The following is a 21,269-nucleotide window of genomic DNA, read 5'->3' on the forward strand; positions in this document are numbered from 1 at the left end:
CATTTACGCTACGCCGCCGTAAGTTAGGAGGCAAGTGCTTTGTGAATACAGCACTTGCCTCTCTAACTTACGGCAGCGCAGCGTAAATACGATACGCTGCGCCGCCCTAATATTGCGCGCAGCTACCTGAATCTAGCCCAAGATTGTTTAAACCCACAAGTGCTTTTTTTACCTCTACTATTCCTTTATTTTGGCTTTTGGAATTTACAAATGCAGCAATTTAGAAATCAGATGAAAGGTTTAGTGATGGAAAACACTTTTTGATGAGTAAAAAGTGCATTTTGTATAGATCAGACCAAAATGAGGGACAAAAGAGGAGGAATGAGGGACAGAGGGACATTGCTCCAAATCAGGGACAGTCCCTTGAAATCAGGGACGGTTGGGAGCTATGCCCTTATCCACCTTAGTTTTGCCTTCCATATTGACTAGAATACATTTGGCTAACAGACAAATCTGTAGCAGATTTCTTTTCTGAAGGTCAATTAACTAGGGGAGGGGTGGTGTACCATCACAGGACATCATTCTTACCGTGGAGAAAATGTCTGAGGCTGGGTTCACACTACGGTTTTCCCGTCCGTCAGCCGCATACGATTTCAGTATTGAAAACGTACGGGCCCGGACGGGAAAACGTATAGATAGAGAATGCATTGCAAATCGTATGCACTCAGATGCATCCGGGTGCGTACGATTTGCTGGCAAAACGTTTTTTAAACGTCCGCAAAACCGTGTTCAACCACGGTTTTGCGGTCGTTTTTAAAACAGTATGGCAAACGCATACGTTTTCCTTTAACATTAATGTTAATGGAAAACGCACATGTGTGCGGTTCCATACGTTCCCGTCCGTTTCAGCCGCATACGGTTTTCCATATAAATCGTATGCGGCTGACGGACGGGAAAACCGTAGTGTGAACCCAGCCTGAGAGAGCTAAAGTTTTGCTTCCAAATTACAAAAGACTAGATGAAGCAAGAAATCATGCATATGTCTCACATCACTCCATCTTTTTCTTCTGAGCTGCCATAAAAAAACGTCTCTGAAACGAGAATGTTCACCTTTAAGGAGCCAAAACCTACCAAGATGTAATTCATCCGTTGGCCCATCTGTGTGAATGGCATCAACATAAAGGGCATCTGTAGGGTCCAGTCTCACTTCAGGTGGGGTGTTTTCAAAGTAAGGCCCAGCTGCATCCAAACCTGGATAATCAAGTGAAAATCGGAGACAGATTAAAAAAATAATCAATTTAAAGTTGTAAACCTCAGACAAAGCTCATCCCTCTATAGTGCGTAGTTTTCTCAATTAGGAGCACTAAGTGTAATTTCTGTCTGCTGTTTCATTCCTTTGCTATCAGCATGTATCACTTCTGTCAAGTTTTCCTGACACCAAGGGAAAAAAGGTGACAGGGGAGCTCCAGCACACAGACTGTGACTAACTGTCTCAGCTGTGTTCCTGTATGCTGTGTAAGGGTGTGTGTCCCTTCCCTCCAATCAGCTCTCAGCACTCTCCTCACTTAGCTTTGCTGTCAGGAAAGGTTCCTCCCGCTGGTGATACTGCCTGGTATTTGGCGTGCAGTACTGTGGTCCACCACCAGGTGTCTCCTGGCAGTCTGGAACTGCCAGGGGAGCTCTCCCCTGGTAGTACGGTATTATGTGATCCTTGGGCTGCAGTACTGGCGTCCACCAGCGGGGAGTTCTTGGCAGTGTGGGGCCAACATCTCCTGCGATCAGGTGTCACCTGAGCCTGATTGCAGGAGATGTGTATAAATACCTGGCAGTGACAATTAGACCTTGCCTTGATATCTTTCTTGCGCCCTAACCTGAAACCTGTACCTGAACCTGTTACCCTGTACCCTGTGCTCTGTACCTATACCTGTTCCCCCTGTGATCCATCCATCCCCTCCTTGTCCTGTTTGTGCTCCCTTTCCCCAGCTGCTGACCTCCCGTTGACGATCCTGGCCTGGCCCTGTTGTGATTCCGGTTTGTCCTTATTACTTGTACATATTAGTCTATTACTGTTTTTATTCATGGTTTCTGTTGGTGTTGGTTGGAGTGTTTTTGGAGGTTGTTATTCTAATATATTATTTTTACTATCCTTAATAAACCATATTTTCACTTAAAACACGTCTGGGTTCCCTCTGTTGCAGTCAGTGGCGGAACTACCGCCATAGCGACCCACGCGGGCGCTATGGGGCCCGCAGCCGAGAGGGGCCCGGTGAGGATCTGTGTTGCTAACCGTCCGTTTTTTTTTTTTGTTAATTTTTTTATTTTTTTTCTACGAACAGTCCGGTACAGGGGCGGACTGATCAGTCAGGCAGAAACCGAGGACCCCAGAGTCAGGGGGGCCCCATGAGCTGCTCAGTCTGCCCCTGGATGTGCCCACAGTTTATTATGCAAAATTAGGAACGTTTGTGCACCGCAGAGGTAGTGAGTGATGTCAACCCTGCCTGCAGATGATGAGGCTGTATGAGAGGACTAGGTGCTGGCCAGGATTACAGAGTGATCATGGAGCCATGAGGATTATTGCAATGACAGGCGCTCTGGCCACCTATCCTCCTAGGGAATTCAGCAGAGGGGCGGGGCCACAGTATACATCCATGTCAGTGTAACACATAAGGAATAGCACCAAGTGCTATTCCCTATGTATAACTGACATCTATACACTGAGTGTTTTCCCTGACACTGATATCTGTATATTGAGAGCTATTCCTTGTATACAACACTGATATATCTGTACACTTCGACAAAAAGAACCATCAGTGGGAAGAATGTCCCTTACATTGGTGGTCCCCAGAAAGAATGTTTCTTACATTGGTGGTCTGTGCGAATAATGTTCCCTACATTGGTGGTCCCCAGAAAGAATGTTCCTTGCATTGGTGGTCCCCAGAAAGAATGTTCCCTACATTGGTGGTCCCCAGAAAGAATGCTTCTTACATTGGTGGTCTGTGCGAATAATGTTCCCTACATTGGTGGTCCCCAGAAAGAATGTTCCTCACATTGGTGGTCCCCAGAAAAAAATTGTCCCTTGCATTGGTGGTCTGTGCGAATAATGTTCCCTACATTGGTGGTCCCCAGAAAGAATGTTCCTTGCATTGGTGGTCACCAGAAAGAATGTTCCTTGCATTGGTGGTCACCAGAAAGAATATTCCTTGCATTGGTTGTCAGCAGAAATAATGTTCCTTGCATTGGTGGTCACCAGAAAGAATGTTCCTTGCATTGGTGATCTGTGCGAATAATGTTCCTTACATAGGTGGTCAGCAGAAAGAATGCTCCTTACATTGGTGGTCTGTGCGAATAATGTTCCTTGCATTGGTGGTCACCAGAAGAATGTTCCTGCAGACCCTGATGTAAGTGGGAACTTTGATGTAAAGGGAATGCAGTGGACTCTGATATAAGGTGGTCTCTGGTCACCAGCACCCCTCCCCCCACATCAGAGTTCCCCCTTAGATCATGATCTGCAGCGTTCCCCTTTACATAAGAGTTCCCTTTTACTGTAAGGGGGAATCCTGCAGACTCTTGTAAGGGGGGAACCCAGCGCTGGTAGGGTTATAGTGACCTGACCTTCATGTAAATGGAGAAATATGTTTTTTGACTTTTGTTTAACTAAAACACATTGCTAATAGTACTAGCTACATGTTTATAGTTCAAAAATTTTACTTGCACTGTTTAGCACTGAAAACAGTAATTTTAGGTAGTTTTTTGCAGTGCCAGTAAAAAATTGGTGTCGTTCGTAAATTTTGGCATCCTTGCCAGTAAATTTCACTTCAGGGGGTTGGCAACACTGGTGAGGATGAAGAATGTAAGCCGGCTCCCAGCCCCGCGAGCCCGGCCGTGTCCCGAGCAGAGGCGTCGTTAGGCCTGGGGGGCTGGAGCCCCGAATGTGCCCCCGAAAAGCCCCGAGTCTCAAAAAGGCACCATACACTATTTAGCCCCGAACGCCGGCGACCAGGAAGCGATCTGATCTGCCGAGTCACAGGTCCCGCCTTCTGGAGCCTGCAGAACATATGATGTCCATCATACGCGCCGCCGGCTCCAGAAGGTGGGAGTTTCCAATCCCGCAGCCGCCGCCACATCACAACACTGAGATCCCCGCTCGGCGCTGAAGCGGGACTCAGGAGAGTTCAGATCAGGGCAGCGGAGGAGCGATCAGGCAAGTCTGAAATCTGCCACTGACTGCACCAATGAAGAGGAGGGGGATGAGGATGACCGGAGGAGCCCGCCGCACTGGGGTGAGTGTTGATTACCTGACCTGAGCTGTTGTTCAATGGCATTAGTTCATTTTTTTTGGAGGGGGGGCCCCATACAACATTTTGCTATGGGGCCCTGTGATTTCTAGTTACGCCCCTGGTTGCAGTCCACACAGTTCTGATCACATCTGATTGATGACATTTGCAGAGTGTGAGTTCAGCTGTCTGCCCCCTTTTTTCTGAATGCTCAGACAAGCTGTATATTTCTGAACTTCTGTAGATAAGAAATTACTGCAGATAAACAGGTACAACTTATGTAGGAAGCTTTCATCTTTGTGCATCTCCCGAGGCCAGTCACTTCACTGGGTTTATATAAGGGTATACAACCACTTCAAGAGCCCCTTTACAGGATGCATATTTGTGCACCACCAGTCATTCTGTATTGTACTTCCAACACGCAAGTCTCTCCAGCACACCACAAATGCAGATGGTAATTTTATGCCTTGAAACCATTCAAAAGTAACAGGCTGCCTTAATGGAATGAAGAAAAATGCACACATTAACCACTAGCCGACCGCCCACCGCCGTTCTACGTCGGCAAGTTGGCTCGGCTGGGCGAGAGCACGTAGTATAACGTCCTCTCTCCCAGCCGCCACTAGGGGCGCGCGTGCGCCGCCAGAGGCACGCGCGCGCGCCCCCCGCTCGCCCCCGACTCCCGTGCGTGTGCCCGGCGGGCGCGATCGCCGCCGGGCACACGCGATCGCTCGTTACAGAGCGGGGACCGGGAGCTGTGTGTGTAAACACACAGCTCCCGGTCCTGTCAGCGGGGGAAATGCTGATCTTCGGTTCATACAATGTATGAACCGAGGATCAGTGTTTCCCCTAGTGAGGCCACCCCCACCCCACAGTAAGAACACACCCAGGCATACTTAACCCCTTCCCCGCCCCCTAGTGTTAACCCCTTCACTGCCAGTGGCATTTTTATAGTAATCCAATGCATTTTTATAGCACTGATCGCTATAAAAATGCCAATGGTCCCAAAAATGTGTCAAAAGTGTCCGAAGTGTCCGCCATAATGTCGCAATACCGAAAAAAAAAAATCGCTGATCGCCGCCATTACTAGTAAAAAAATATATAATAAAAATGACATAAAAATACCCCCTATTTTGTAAACGCTATAACTTTTGCGCAAACCAATCAATAAACGCTTATTGCGATTTTTTTTTTACGAAAAATATGTAGAAGAATACGTATCGGCCTAAACTGAGGAAAAAAAATGTTTTTTTTATATATTTTTGGGGGATATTTATTATAGCAAAATGTAAAAAATATTCATTTTTTTCAAAATTGACGCTCTATTTTTGTTTATAGCGCAAAAACTAAAAACCGCAGAGGTGATCAAATACCACCAAAAGAAAGCTCTATTTGTGGGGAAAAAAGGACGCCAATTTTGTTTGGGAGCCACGTCGCACGACCGCGCAATTGTCAGTTAAAGCGACGCAGTCCCTAATCGCAAAAAGTACTCTGGTCTTTGGGCAGCAATATGGTCCGGGGGTTAAGTAGTTAAAGTAAATGTTCTAGGTGTTTGCAAGCTCCTTGATATGATGGAATGACAAATCTTGTAAAAATTATGGCTACATACAGTAGCAGTCCCTAACCATAAAAGCTTGAAGCAACTGCCTGAATTTGACCCATATCAGCCTCTTGCAGTCCCTGTAAATTAGAGCTCAGACTGACAAGAAGAAACAATGGCCCGGATTCAGAAAGAATTGCGCTCTATTTGCGGAGGCGCAGGGCAACGATTTTGCCCTGCGCCCCCGCAAATATTTTGCGCTGCCCTCGATTCACGGAGCAGTAGCTCCGTAAATTGCGAGGGCGCGCCGGCAAAATTGCCCGGCGTAAGCGCGCGCAATGTAAATGATCCCGCCGGGGGCGGGAATCATTTAAATTAGGCGCGCTCCCGCGCCGAGCGTAGAGCGCATGCTCCGTCGGGAAACTTTCCCGACGTGCATTGGGGCAAATGACGTCGCAAGGACGTCATTTGCTTCAAAGTGAACGTGAATGGCATTCACGATTCACTTACGCAAACAAAGTAAAATTCGAACATCGCGACGCGGGAACGCCGGGTATAGTTTAGCATTGGCTGCCCCTGCTATTAGAAGGGGCAGCCTTACGCTAAACACGCCGTATGGAAACGACGTAACTTGCGTACGCAGGGGGCGCTCAACATTGTGAATCGGCGTAAGTATGCAATTTGCATACTATACGCTGACCACGATGGGAACGCCCCCTAGCGGTCATCACAAGAATGCAGCCTAAAATCTGCGTGGCATAAGAGCCTTATGCCACGCAGATTTTAGGCTGCAGTCGGCGTAACGAGTTCTCTGAATCAGGAGAACTCGTTACGCCGGCGCAAGTCAGCAATTGCGCTGCGTAACTATGGTTACGCAGGCGCAATTTCTTACTGAATCTGGGCCAGTGTGATGTACCTATCATCTGTGCTGCAGTGCCCACAGGGGCATGCCAATAGGAGGAGAGAGCACAATGATGGGTTCGCTGGCAAGGATGACAAGGTCTATTTCATTACCACCCTTAACGATCAAGAAAGATCTCTGACTCTGCCGGATCCCCGGTTTTATTTGTAAAGTACTGGCAGAACTTGTTTGGGGTTTTCTTTCTTTAAAGACAAGAAGTTCCATGAAGGAGCTACATATTTCTTCTTCTTTTGCCGGAGATCTTGAACTCTGGGTGGAGGAACTAGTCAGTTAGAATAGGGCCTCTGACGACTCCTTGTTCAAGAATCGTTTGCCCAAGGATTTGTGCAACACTGTGAATTGTGAACAGTTATACTAGGGAAGGACTTTTAAGCCTAGCCATTATTCTTTAAATTTCTATAGAAAGAAGAAGGGCAGCTCCACCTTCAAGGAGGTGCAGCTTTACTCTGCCTTAAAAAAAACGTATTTTCTACTAAGTTCTACAAATAAATCCAAATATGTGAAAATAGGTGAACATCTAATACATGTTATGGAAGCAAGATTCTGATAAAGCTTTTATGGTGTTGCTATGGGGGTGTTGGAAGAGTTTTGGGGGGTGCCCTGAAGTCCAGGTGTCAGGCAGTGAGAAACCTGGGCAGAGGATGTAAAAACCGGAGCGTCCGGGTGAATCCCGGACAGGTGGCAACCCTAGAACTTCAGCCTTTGATCCCAAGGAGAGAGCAGATCATTCTCTAATGATGGACAACAATGTGATAAATGCTGAGAGCGAGGCTTGGACTAATTAATGCCCCATGCCTATATAAGCCGTTGCGCAACGCGCACACGGCATTACAGCGGGAGAGCTCGTTGTGTCAACATCGCTAGAAGAGAAGACAGAACAAGACGGCGGAGAAGACCGGGCCCCCGCGGTGGAGCCCAGGAGAGAAGACCGGGCCCACCCCCCCCCCTGTAAAAGAGCTTAAAAAAGAAAGGGGGGAGCCCCGGCAGAAAACAGCGGTGAAGTCCGGCTCCCCCCCTCAGAAGACGTCAAAGAAGTCTGGCCCCCCCTTGTAAAAGGGCTTAAAGAAGAAAGGGGGGCCCCGGCAGAAGACGGCGGTGAAGTCCGGCTACCCCCGGCAGAAGACGGCAAAGAAGTCTGGGCCCCCCCCCCTGTAAAAGAGCTTAAAGAAGAAAGGGGGGGCCCGGTAGAAGACGGCGGTGAAGTCTGGCTCCCCCCCAGCAGAAGACCGCGGTGAAGTCCGGCTCCCCCCCGACAGAAGACGGCAAAGAAGTCCGGGCCCACCCCCCATTGTAAAAGAGCTTAAAGAAGAAAGGGGGCCCCCCAGCTGACTAATAAATTACTTCAAAAATCTGGGTAGTGTGTTTTTTTAAATTCACATTTTTCCCCCGGGTGAATGGGTGGGGGTATACCCCATACTCATTCACATAGGGTGGGGGGCCGGTATCTGGGGGCCCCCTTATTAAAGGGGGCTCCAAGATTTTTGACGTAGGTGTCCCCCCTTACAATCCATACCAGACCTAAGGGCCTGGTATGCTCCTGAAGGGGAACCCATGCCATTTTTTTATTTAAAATTTCCCTTCATGGTCAGCGTAACTTAAAAAAGATTTGGCCATTCAGGTGCGCCTCTTCAACCCGCGCAAAGGCAGCTACGCCGCTTGACATTTACCAATATTTTGCCAGCGTAGTGAAGAGGCGCATTTGAATGGCCGAAAATCCTGCTCACGCATGCGCAGTACACAAATAAACCTCCCGCAGGTTCACTTTCTATTCAGGCCGTATATGTTACACAACACATGTCACTACACTTCCCCACATCATCCCACATCCCCCCCATAATAAACTCATCCCCAAACAATTTTTATTTACATTTATAGATGCCGTGCGCCAGGTCCCTCCTGGGCGCATTCGGCATTATAGTAAATCCGGAATCACGCTGCATTGCCGGCGCATTCCTTTAGTAAATACAATAACGGCCATTGTGCACGCCGATGCGCCATGTTTCATGGCCAATCGGTTCGTAAATCAGCCCCTCTGTGTCTCTCTCTCTCTCTCTATCTCTACGCCGCAATACACTACACAAGGCCGACATGCAGGCTGCCTTTTATAGTGTGGGGCGTGTACTTAATCCCCTGAGCCATAATTGGCCAAAGGCACCCTGCCTTTGGCCAATTATGGCTCTCTGTGCTAATGGCGCTGTGATTGGCCAAAGCATTCGGGGCATAGTGCATGCTTGGCCAATCATCAGCCAGCAATGCACTACGATGACGCAGTGAATTATGGGCCCTGACGCGTCGCTCGAATTTGGCGTGAACGGCCCATAATGTTCGATCTTTGTCGAATGATCAAACAGCCGATGTTCGAATCAAACTTATGTTCGACTCGAACTCGAAGCTCATCCCTAATGGAGGCACCCAGGCGGGGTGCCAAGCGATCCATCACAGTCATCGTCTCTAAACTCATTCAAATCAAATCTAAAAACGTTTTCTTAAGACAAGCTTTCATGTAATTATCACTTTTTTCTTTACCCTGTGCATTTCTTATTGTCTTCTTTGTAAAGCGCTTTGAGAAGCTATCTTTAACCACTTCCATACCAGGCACTTACGCACCTTCCCGCCCAAGCCAATTTTCAGCTTTCACCACTGTCGCACTTTGAATGGCAACATGGCTCCCAAACAAAATTGGCGTCCTTTTTTTCCCACCAATAGAGCTTTCTTTTGGTGGTATTTGATCACCTCTGCGATTTTTTTTTTTTTGCGCAACAACTAAAAAAAAGACCTACAATTTTGAAAAAAAATTAAGTTTTTATTTTTTTCTAATTTTTTTGTAAATAAGTAAGTTCTCTCTTTCAATTACGGACACTGATATGGCGGCACTGATGGGCACAGATGAGATGGCACTGATGGACATCGATGAGGTGGTACTGACGGGCACAGATGAGGTGGCACTGATTGGTGGCGCTGGTATGCGGCACTGATGGGCACTCATAGGCGGCACTGATGGGCACACATAGGCGGCACTGATGGGCACACATAGGCGGCACTGATGGGCACACATAGGTGGCACTGATGGGCACTCATGGGTGGCACTTATGGGTGGCACTGATGGATACTTATGGGTGGCACAGATGGGCACTGATAGGTGGGCACTGGGCATGGATGGGCACTGTGGGGTGGCACTGATGGACACTGTGGGGTGGCACTGATGGACACTGGGGTGGCACTGATGGACACTGGGGTGGCAGCACTGATTTACTCATATTGCCAGTCAGTGCCCATTTGTGGGCACTGACTGGCATCTTTTTTTTTTTAAATGCTTTTATTTATTTATTTTTGCAGACTTTTTTTTTTTTTTTGCCCCACCCTGGTGGTCCAGGGTGGGCTTCCCTGGTGGTCCATGTGGCGATCCGAGGGGGGGGCTGCGCTGATAAACAATCAGCGTGAACTCCCCCCTGTCAGGAGAGCCGCCGATCTGCTCTCCTCTACTCGCGTCTGTCAGACGCGAGTGAGGAAGAGCCATCAACGGCTCTTCCTGTTTACATCGTGATCAGCCGTGATTCGACACGGCTGATCACGTGGTAAAGAGTCTCTGTGAGAGACTCTTTACCGAGATCGGAGATGCAGGGTGTCAGACTGACACCCCGCATCACCGATCGCCGCGCTGCGCGCCCCCACGGGCATGCGCGGCATGAAATCCTGCAGGACGTCCATGGACGTCCTGTCAGGATTGTGTAACCACTTCCCGGACGTAAATCGGCCATAGGCCGGGCGGGAAGTGGTTAAAAGGCACAATATAAAATAACGTTTATTAATATTATTATCAAGAGCATCAGAACTCCACTCCACCTACCAGAAAGTTTTCAAATCCCGCTCTTTCTTTTTCCAGCTTCACCAACAATGTGTGCACCCAGACTGTGGCCAATCAGGTGGACCTTTAGCATGTCGTAGCCATATGTTTCCTGAGAGAGATGAAATTTTATCTACCATGCTCTGAAATTTGTGTTTTATGCAACACTCCACCCCTACCCCATGTTTCCTAGCTTACTATTAAGAAATATTGTAAGGTTTATAGAATGCAGCAGAGTAAAACAATGAGCCTCAGACAGGCCTGGACTGGCCATAGGGCACACCGGGCATTTGCCCATGGACCGGGGCCACTGGCTGCAAGTCCTTGAGGGCCCAAGAAAGCTGGGCCGCTCTTTGAGCCTGCGACGCTCACGCGGCCACTAGGCTGCCCGTTCAGTTTAGCCGTTGGTGCCAGGGGGACAGAAACATAAAGGGGGAGGAGTTAGAGGAAACACCTTTGGCCTCTCTGCAGCCACATGGCCACCAGTATAGTTCAGCCGTGGTGCCAGGGGGTGTGACCATGAAGGGGAGAGGATCTAGGGGAATCACCTGAAGCAGACACCATGGAACTGGATCGGAGAGAATGTGAGTGCGGCCCCCCTGTAATCTGGATAGGAGGAGCAATGGGGGTGGCTGCATATAGAATATTAATTCCCTCCGTTTCCTCCTGCAGCCTCTGAAAGCCTGTGAGAGGGAGAGGAGAAGCAGCCATTGAGAGGCTGCAAGAGGAAATGGAGAGCATGATTCTTCTATATGCAGCCACCACCACCACTCCTCTTATATTGCGTCTTTCTGCCACCCCCCCCCCCCCCCACATGCTCTTCGCCCCCTTTGTGCTCTCTGTCCCGTTTCCTACACCCCCTCATGCTCTCCGTCCCCTCCATGCTCTCCGCCCTTCGTGCTCTCTGCCACCTCCCCCTGTGCTCTCTGCCTCACCCCCAGTGTTCTCCAGCTTCCCCCCAGTGCTCTCCGGACCCCCATGCTCTTTCCCAGCCCCACTTGCCTCCCCCACCTCTGCCGTTTAACCCCTCCCTTCTCCCAGGGGAAACCATCAGGCTGGAGAGCAGGGAAGGGGCCGGTTAATATGTCATGGGCTGCTCTATCCAAAATGATCGGGCCTATTTTTTGTTCTAGTCCGGGCCTGGCCTCAGCTCAACTTTGACTTGCTGGCATGGTACATACCTGTAGAAAGGTCAAGAAATAGGCAATTTCAGCCCCAACCACACGGACGTTATTAACGCTTTGTGTGTAGAGGGCAAACGATCCTCCTCTCCAGTCTACACAGAAACAGTTCACATCTGACACACTTAGGTAAGCCTACAACAGAGGAAATCATGTAATATAGGTCAATTAATGGGACAGTTAGCCAGAATCCCTTTTCTTCAGCCACACTGACCTGACTCATCTCCACCAGCCACGGCTTGTCCCCCCACTCCAAAGCTCCATGGACAATGAATATGGAGTTCTTGTTGGGATCAAAGTTGGTGCCAATGACTGAGGAGACATCGAGAGCGCTGATTACCTGGAAGAGAAATGCTCATCAGCTACATTATGGTACTCTGCTACTAGGACCTCTAGTTAGACTGCTTGTTAAAATTGTTTTTGGCTTTATTGTAGTGAATGAAGCAGTGATTGATTGTTTTTATCTGGTCAGGGTTTTTTGAGCTGAGTGCTTGATTCCTTCCACTTGCGTCTGAAATACCTTTCCAGAATATAGGACAGGGAGATTCAAATAGATTGTAAAGGTGCAGTGCTAATTAATTAAAGGTCCATATGCATAGTCCATAAATTATCCAGTAATTGCTGGAGTGGAGATCAAATATCACAAGTGCAGAGAGACCGCCACCATCACCCAAACAAACTAAAGGTGTAAAGGTTTAATATATATTTTTTTAAATAACAAACATACCATACTAACCTCCACTGTGCAGTTAGTTTTGCACAGAGTCTTCTGGGGTTCCTCTGCGGCTGTCTCGGCTCCTCCCCGCAAGAGCTAACCCCCTTCTGGGAAGCGCTTTCCCAAGAGTGTTAGCTTGCGGGCACACTCCCGTGTGATACACTCGGCGGCCGACTGTATCACTCGGCCCTGCCCTCCAGTGCGTTGCGTCATTGATTTGATTGACATAGCGAAAGTCAATGGATGCCAATGGCTGCCCTTCTATCAATCATCCAATGAAGAGCCCAGAAGAGATGGGGGAAAGCAACGCGGAATCGCGCCCACAGAATTTTGGGGCTCAGGTTAGTAAAACGGGGGCTCGGGAGGGCTGGAGAGTGCAAGGTGTTTTTTCCATTTAATGCATAGGATGCATTAAGGTGAAAAAACATGAAGCTTTACAAACCCCTTTAACCTCAGATAGACTGTTAAGCGCACAGGTTATCAACCAAATGACAGCTCTAGCCTCAATAGGGATAATCTCCAGCAACTCCACCGCAGCCCCCGAAGTCTCAGTTAAAACATAAAAAGAAACTCCTCATCGTGCAGACATCTAAATAAGGTGTCCGACTCCTCCCTATGCGTTTTGTCATCAATGACGTCGTCAGAGGCATGGCTAGACATACGCTATTACTCTATATATATGGGCAGCTTACATGATGGGCAGATATTACTTGTGTTCCACTAACAGGAACAGAAAGTCTAAGTCCAAAGCATAACTAAACTAGTATATGGTCCCCAATCCAAGGAAACCATATACTTGGTATATAAACATAATCACAATAACTAGTATATGGATTGTGGACCATATACTAGTTAGTTCCGCCTTGGAGGACATGGATCTCTTTAACCACTTCCAGCCCAAGGACATCATATAACGTCCAAGATAGGGATGAGCTGAACACCCCCCATTCGGTTCGCACCAGAACCTTCGAACGGACCGAACGTTCGCGCGAACATTTAGAACCCCATTGACGTCAATGGGACTCGAACGTTCGAATTCAAAAGTGCTAATTTTAAAGCCCAATATACAAGTTATTGTCGGAAAAAGGGGTTTGGGGACCCGGGTCTTGCCCCAGGGAACATGTATCAATGGAAAAAAAAAAGTTTTAAAAAACTGTAGTTTGAAAAATGAAAAATTCCTTTAAATATCGTACCTGCTGGGTGTCTATAGTAGTGGCACGTGTTTAGAACTGTCAATGCACAAAATTAGATTACTATAAGAAAAAGGTAATTTAAGACTGCTTGCAGCTTTAATGTAATGTTTGGTCCCTGCAATATTGATTAAAATCACTGAGAAAAATAGCATGGGTTTCCCCACCCCCCTCCCCCCCAGGTCATTACAAGCCCCTTTGGCCCTATATACTTTGAACAGCAGTGTGCAAACAAGACAGGGACTGTAGGTTTGTTGTTAAGTAGAATCTATTTGTAATTTTCAACTGGTACTTCTTTAAAGTGTAGCTTCAACCATAAAATCTTTTTTTAAGTTTTTCTGAAAACATAGAGAAGGGTTATCACCCCTGTAACATTTGCTTTGCTGTCGGTGTGCATCTGTTCAGAAGATTGCACCTCACTTTCTGTCCCAATGACAGATGTTTTTTTTTTCGTTAAACAAGGATTGTGATAAAGCATGAGTGGACAGGAGACGCCTCTTACAGAAGAGAATTTCCCTTCCTAGGGGTAGGTTTCCTCTCACTTCCTGTTGTCTCCTTCCGTTTGCAAGTAGGAGTCGTTTTATTTGGATGCTTGAAAGAAGGGGCCTGCCGTATATACTCTGCAGAAATTTGGGACCTAGGTGTTGGTGTTGCCACAACACTGTAAGCCCTCACATTTAGTCTTGGTGGGCGCTGGAATGCCCTGCTGTGAAATATTAGATCAAGAATTGTAATTACATGCCCCTGTTGAACAGGGGCAGAAAAATTGGGCCTTAAGCACTGGTGCTGGTGCCACAACACTGCAACCCCTCACAGATACTCTAGTTGGAGCGCAGCAAAGAGCCTGCTGCAAAGTATTGCATCAAAAATTGTAATTAGGGGCAGAAAAATTGGGCCAGAACCAACAATGTTCTTACAAGCTATCAGCAGGATCATTGAGGAGGAAAAGGATATTCAGTCAGCATAACAGGATAGTCACTCAGCATCAGCATAGGCAGTCTCCAAGGGATCTGACATTTCAAAAAAAATTATTCAGTTACATCAGCATCAGGTGCTTGGTAGTTGGTGGTGATCCAAGCCTGATTCATTTTTATGAAGGTCAGTCGATCAACGGAGTCGGTGGAGAGGCGCACCCTGTGATCGGTCACAAAGCCTCCAGCAGCACCGAATGTGCGTTCTGAAAGAACGCTGGATGCAGGACAAGCCAATAGCTCAATTGCGTACTGTGCAAGCTCTGGCCAGTGATCCATCTTCAAGACCCAGTAAGCCAGATAATTTTCAGTGAGAAAGGTGTCCAAGTCAGATCTTGCCCCTAGGTATTCCCGCACCATGTAAAACAGACGCTGGCGATGGTTGCTGGAACCGGTCATACCTTGGGGCTGCGGACTGAAAAACTGTCTGAACGCATCGGTCAGACAGCCACCTTCTCCACTGCTCCTTCTGTGACTGACCGAAGCCTCAGCAACACATTGTCCAGGACCAGGATTTGGTAACCCCCCAGTCTCTGGGAACGCGTTGCACATACCTTTCTGCAAGGCCTCCCGAAGATGTTTCATCTTGTGCTCCCTCTGCAATGGCAAGATAAGGTCCGCAACCTTATTCTTGTAACGTGGATCAAGGAGAGTTGCCAGCCAGTAATGATCCCTCTCCTTGATAGCACAAATACGAGGATCCTTACGCAGGCTTTGCAGGATCAGGGAGGCCATGCAGCGTAGGTTTGCTGGGGCATTCGGTGCAGAGTCCTCTGGGTCCCTGAGGACGACAGGATCCGCAGCCACCTCATCCCAGCCACGTACAAGTCCATGGGTTCCTTGGGACAGTAATTGATCCCTTGAAGACTGCTGTTGATGCTGAGTGCTAGGCTCCACCCCCATGCTGACACAATCCTTCTCCTCCTCCTCCTCCTCCTCCTCTTCCTCTGTGTTAGGCGGGCAAGCAGGACCACTGTCTAGGTAAAGGTGGCCTTGAGAGGTAAGGAAGTCCTCCTCTTCCTCCCTCTGTTCTGCCTCAAGGGCCCTGTCCATTATTCCATGCAGCGTGTGCTCCAACATGTGAATAAGAGGGACAGTCTCAGTGATGCATGCACTGTCACTGCTCACCATCCTCGTGGCCTCCTCAAATGGTGACAGGACAGTGCATGCATCCCTGATCAAGGCCCACTGGCGTGGGGAAAAAAACAAGCTCCCCTGACCTAGTTCTGCTGCCATATTGGCACAGATACTCTTTGATGGCCCTCTGCTGCGTGTGCAGCCACTACAGCTTTGCCAACGTAGAGTTCCACCTGGTGGGCATGTCACAGATTAGGCAGTTCTTGGGCAGGTTGTATTCCCTTTGGAGGTCTGCCAGCCGAGCACTGGCATTATATGACCTTCAGAAATGCACACAGACTTTCCTGGCCTGCTTCAGGACATCCTGTAAGCCTGGGTACCTGCCCAAGAACCGCTGCACCACCAAGTTAAGGACATGAGCAAAACAGGGCACATGGGTCAGTTGTCCCTGTCGCAGGGCGGAGAGGAGGTTGGTGCCATTGTCGCAAACCACCATTCCTGGCTTAAGCTGGCATGGCGTCAACCACCTCTGAGCCTGCCCCTGCAGAGCTGACAGAACCTCATCCCCAGTGTGGCTCCTGTCTCCCAAGCACACCAGCTCAAGCACCACATGGCATCTCTTTTCCTGCGTACCTGCATAGCCCCTTGAACGCCTACGGAGCACCGCTGGTTCCGAGGACACTTTAGCAGAGGAAGAGGCCACAGAGGAAGAAGAAGAGGAGAGGGTGGAGTAGAGAGGTGTGTTACAACCAGTAGTAGCATTTTGGAGGTGTGGTGGCGGAACAACCTCCAACACTACTGTACCTTGTCCTGCGTCCTTCCCAGCTGCCAGCAGAGTCACCCAATGCGCAGTGAAAGATAGGTAACGTCCCTGTCCATGCCTGCTGGACCATGAGTCAGTGGTAATATGCACCTTACCATTGACCGCCCTGTCCAGCGAGGCATGGACATTGCCTTCCACATGGCGGTAGAGAGCCGGAATCGCCTTCCGTGAGAAAAAGTGGCGTTTGGGAACTTGCCACTGAGGTACCGCACATTCCACAAACTCACGGAAGGGGGCAGAATCTACCAACTGAAAAGGCAGCAGTTGAAGTGCTAGCAATTTAGCTAAGCTAGCATTCAACCGCTGTGCATGTGGATGGCTGGGAGAACTTCTTCCGGCGCTGCAGCAGCTGGGGCAGGGAAATTTGCCTGGTACAATCTGCCATCGGTGTACCGATAGTAGATTGCCCGCATGTAATAGACTGTGACACACCTAATTCTACACCTTCAGTCCTATCAGTGCAGGCTTCAGAGAGGACTGAGGGTATAGTGGGGTTGGAGATCCCAGCTGATGAGGGGCAAGGGGAGGTCCGCTTTGTTCTTTGGTGTGGGTCTTTGAGGTACGCTTGCCAATGAACTGCATGGCTGGTCGACATATGTCTGGTCAAGCATGTGGTGCCAAAGCGGGTGATGTTTTGGCCACGCGAGATACGCTTGAGACATATGTTGCAAATAGCAGCGGTGCGATCTGATGCACTCGTCTCAAAAAAGGCCCACACCAAAGAAATTTTGGAATAACGCTGAGACACAGCAGCGCCCTGCACATGTGTAGCTCTGCGTTGTGATGCAGTCGGTGTGCTGCCCTTAAAGTGGTTGTAAACGCCACTTTTTGACTTTTACCTACAGGTAAGCCTATAATAAGGCTTACCTGTAGGTATAAATAATATCTCCTAAACCTGTACGGTTTAGGAGATATTCCCCTCGCAATGGGCAGGGGGGATCCTCGGCATAAGGGCTTAAGGGCATCGCCGCTCCAGCCAATCACAGCTGCATACTAGCTCATTATGGCTTTTGCATATAAATTGTATATGCGGGTTTACAACCGCTTTAAGCTGGCCCCTGGAGGGCATCCTGCCTCGTTGGAGATGTGCCTCCTCCTCCTCCTCCTCTCTCCTATCAGGCACCCACGTAGAGTCAGTGACCTCATCATCCCCTCCCTCCTCATCACCGTCGAAAACCTGGCAGTATGCTACAGCTGGGGGAACATGACTGCCAGATTGCTGTCCTTCTTGGGCACCCCCTCTCTCTGGGCTCACGTTACTGCCTTCCTCTATCTGAGTACCATCATCGGAGCCTTCAAAACGCTGCGCATCCTCATGCAGCATGTACCCAACACTATGTTCAAACAGTTCGGGGGACTCCTCAGGAGGACATGGTGGGGCTAGGGAAGGAGTTAGTGATGCCATTGAGCAGAGGGAAGAAGACGCCTTGGCAGCTACTTTGCCAGACAAAGTAACCTGAGCCTGGGTAGGAGAGGATGAGGAGGATGAGGACGGCTTGGTCATCCACTCAACCAAGTCTTCGGCATGTTGCGGCTCAACACGGCCAACTGCCGAACACAAGGACGAGCGTGTCCAACGGCCACGTGCTGATGAGGATGCACCGTATCCACGACCAGCACTGTTGCCTCTAGACGCAGAGCCTGCTTGCCCTCGTGACTCTCTGCCTCTCCTTGTTGTCCTTCCAGACATATTAATGGCCTGCAGAGGACAAAGGTAGTACGCACACCTCGTAGCTTTAGGTGCAAACTGCAGAGGACACGGGCAGTACACACTAAGTAGCTTTTACGTGCAAACTAGACATATGCACATGTGTGGACAAATTCTTCATTATTCGGAATTCGTATGAATCTGAATTTCCGAAATACAAAAGTAACGAATTTAAACAAATCCGAAAAAACGCTAAAGACATTCGAATTCGAAAACAAATTCTAATCGAATTTGAAAAAATAGAAATCGATTTTCTAAAAACTACAATAAGATAGAATGTAGTAAATTAAGAAATATAATAAAAAAAGAATATAAAAGAATAGAATAGAAGTTAAAAAAAATATAATAAAATAGAACATGACAGTCTTCCGAAATTCGAATAGTATAAATTCGAATTCTAGAATAGATTGGAAAATAATTCAAATTCATGGAAACTAAAATAGAAAAGAATAGAAAAACAATAGAACAGAATATAATCAATCATAATATATATGATAATTTATTTTAGTCTCTTGTTTTTCCTTTCTATTCTTTTCTATTCCATTCTAATCTTTTCTATTCGAATTTGAATTCATTCTATACGAAGTTCAAATTTCTTATTGAATGAAATCGAATTTGAATAGAAAAGATTATAATAGATTAGTTTCATATTAGAGTTTTTTTTTTTTTTACCAAATTCATAAAAAGTCGATCAAATTTGAAAAATTTAATTACATTTGCAAAAAATCGACTGCATTCGGAAAAATTCTACCGCATTTGAAAAAAAATCTACCGAATTAGAAAAAACTACCACATTTGAAAAAAATTTACCGAATTGGAAATAGTAAACTATATATAACCATTTTCCAAAATTCGAATTCCGTATAGAATGAAATCAAATTGGAATAGAAAAGATTAGAATAGAATAGAAAAGAATAGAAAAGAATAAACTAGAAAAACAATAGAACAGAATAGAATAAAATATAATATTTTATTCGCTTTTGTTCTATATTTTTTTCTAGTCTATTGTTTTCTATTCAAATCTTTTCTATTCTAATTCAAATTCATTCTATACGAAATTCGAACTTCTGAAGTTATCTTTCGAATTTTTAATTTCGTATAGAATGAATTAGAATAGAAAAAAGATTACAAAAGAATAGAAAATAAAATAAGAAAGAATGGCATAGAAATATTATATATATATATATATATATATATATATATATATATATAAAAAAAATCTTTTTTATTCTGTTCTATTGTTTTTCTATGCTATTCTTTTCTATTCTATTCTGATCTTTTCTATTCGAATTCATTCTATACGAAATTCGAATTTCTTATTGAATGAAATCGAATTTGAATAGAAAAGATTATAATAGATTAGTTTCATATTAGAATTTGAACACATTTTGACCGAATTCATAAAAAGTCGATCAAATTTGAAAAATTGTATTAAATTCGAAAAAATCGACTGCATTTGAAAAAAATCGACTGAATTAGAAAAAACTACCACATTTGAAAAAAATTTACCGAATTGGAAACAGTAAACTATATATAACCATTTTCCAAAATTCGAATTCCGTATAGAATGAAATCAAATTGGGATAGAAAAGATTAGAATAGAATAGAAAATAGAAAAGAATAAACTAGAAAAACAATAGAACAGAATAGAATAAAATAAAATATTTTATTCGCTTTTGTTCTATTGTTTTTCTAGTCTATTATTTTCTATTATTTTCTATTCAAATCTTTTCTATTCTAATTCAAATTCATTCTATACGAAATTCGAACTTCTGAAGAAGTTATCTTCCGAATTTTGAATTTCGTATAGAATTAGAATAGAAAAGATTACAAAAGAATAGAAAAGAAAATAGGAAAGAATGGTATATATAGAATAGAAAAGAATAGCATAGAAAAACAATAGAACAGAATAAAAAAAAAAGATATTTTATTTATATATATATATATATATATATATATATATATATATATATATATATATATATAAAATATATCATTTTTTTTTTATTCTGTTCTATTGTTTTTCTATGCTATTCTTTTCTATTCTATTCTAATCTTTTCTATTTGAATTTGAATTCATTCTATACGAAATTCGAATTTCTTATTGAATGAAATCGAATTTGAATAGAAAAGATTTTAAATAGATTAGTTTCATATTAGAATTTGGAAAAAATTGGACCGAATTCATAAAAAGTCGATCAAATTTGAAAAATTTTATTAAATTCGAAAAAATCTACCGCATTTGAAAACAAATCTACCGAATTCGAATTTCTTAAGCCATCTTCCTTAATTTGAATTTCGTATAGAATGAAATAGAAAAGATTACAAAAGAATAGAAAGAAAATAATAGGAAAGAATGGCATATAAATATTGTATATATATATATATATATATATATATATATATATATATATATATACAAAATATCATTTTTTTTTTATTCTGTTCTATTGTTTTTCTATGCTATTCTTTTCTATTCTATTCTAATCTTTTCTATTCAAATTCGAATTTCGGATGATGGCTTCAGAAGTTCGAATTTTGTATAGAATGAATTTGAATAGAAAAGATTTGAATAGAAAAGAAAAGAATAGACCAGAAAAACACTAGAACAGAATAAAAAAATATATTATATTTATATATATATATATATATATATATATATATATATATATATATATATATATATATATATATATATATATATATATATATATATATAAAAAACATCTTCCAAAATTTGAATTTCATATAGAATGAAACCGAGTTTGAGTAGAAAAGAATAGAAAAATAATGTGTGTATATATATATATATATATATATATATATATATATTTGATGGGCCAGATCCACGTACCTCGGCGCATTTTTAAGTCCGGCCTAGCGTATCTCAGATACACTACGCCGCCGTAATTTACAGCGTATTTTCCATATCCACAAAGAATTTGCGCCGTAAGTTACGGCGGCGTAGTGTAAATGTGTTGGCGTAAGGGCGCGCAATTCAAATGACTAAGTTGTGGGCGTGTTTTATGTCAATACGTCTTGACCCCACGTAAATTACAGTTTTTTTTAACGGCGCATGCGCCATCT

The 21,269-nt window shown here is 45.2% G+C and overlaps 1 pseudogene; it reads right to left on the bottom strand.

Annotated features, from left to right (window-relative positions):
- LOC120946806 overlaps nt 1–21,269 on the bottom strand; it is a 68,078-nt pseudogene that overhangs the window by 28,054 nt on the left and 18,755 nt on the right.

This window comes from Rana temporaria, chromosome 8 (assembly GCF_905171775.1).
Source record: "Rana temporaria chromosome 8, aRanTem1.1, whole genome shotgun sequence".
Classification (NCBI taxonomy): Eukaryota; Metazoa; Chordata; class Amphibia; order Anura; family Ranidae; genus Rana; species Rana temporaria.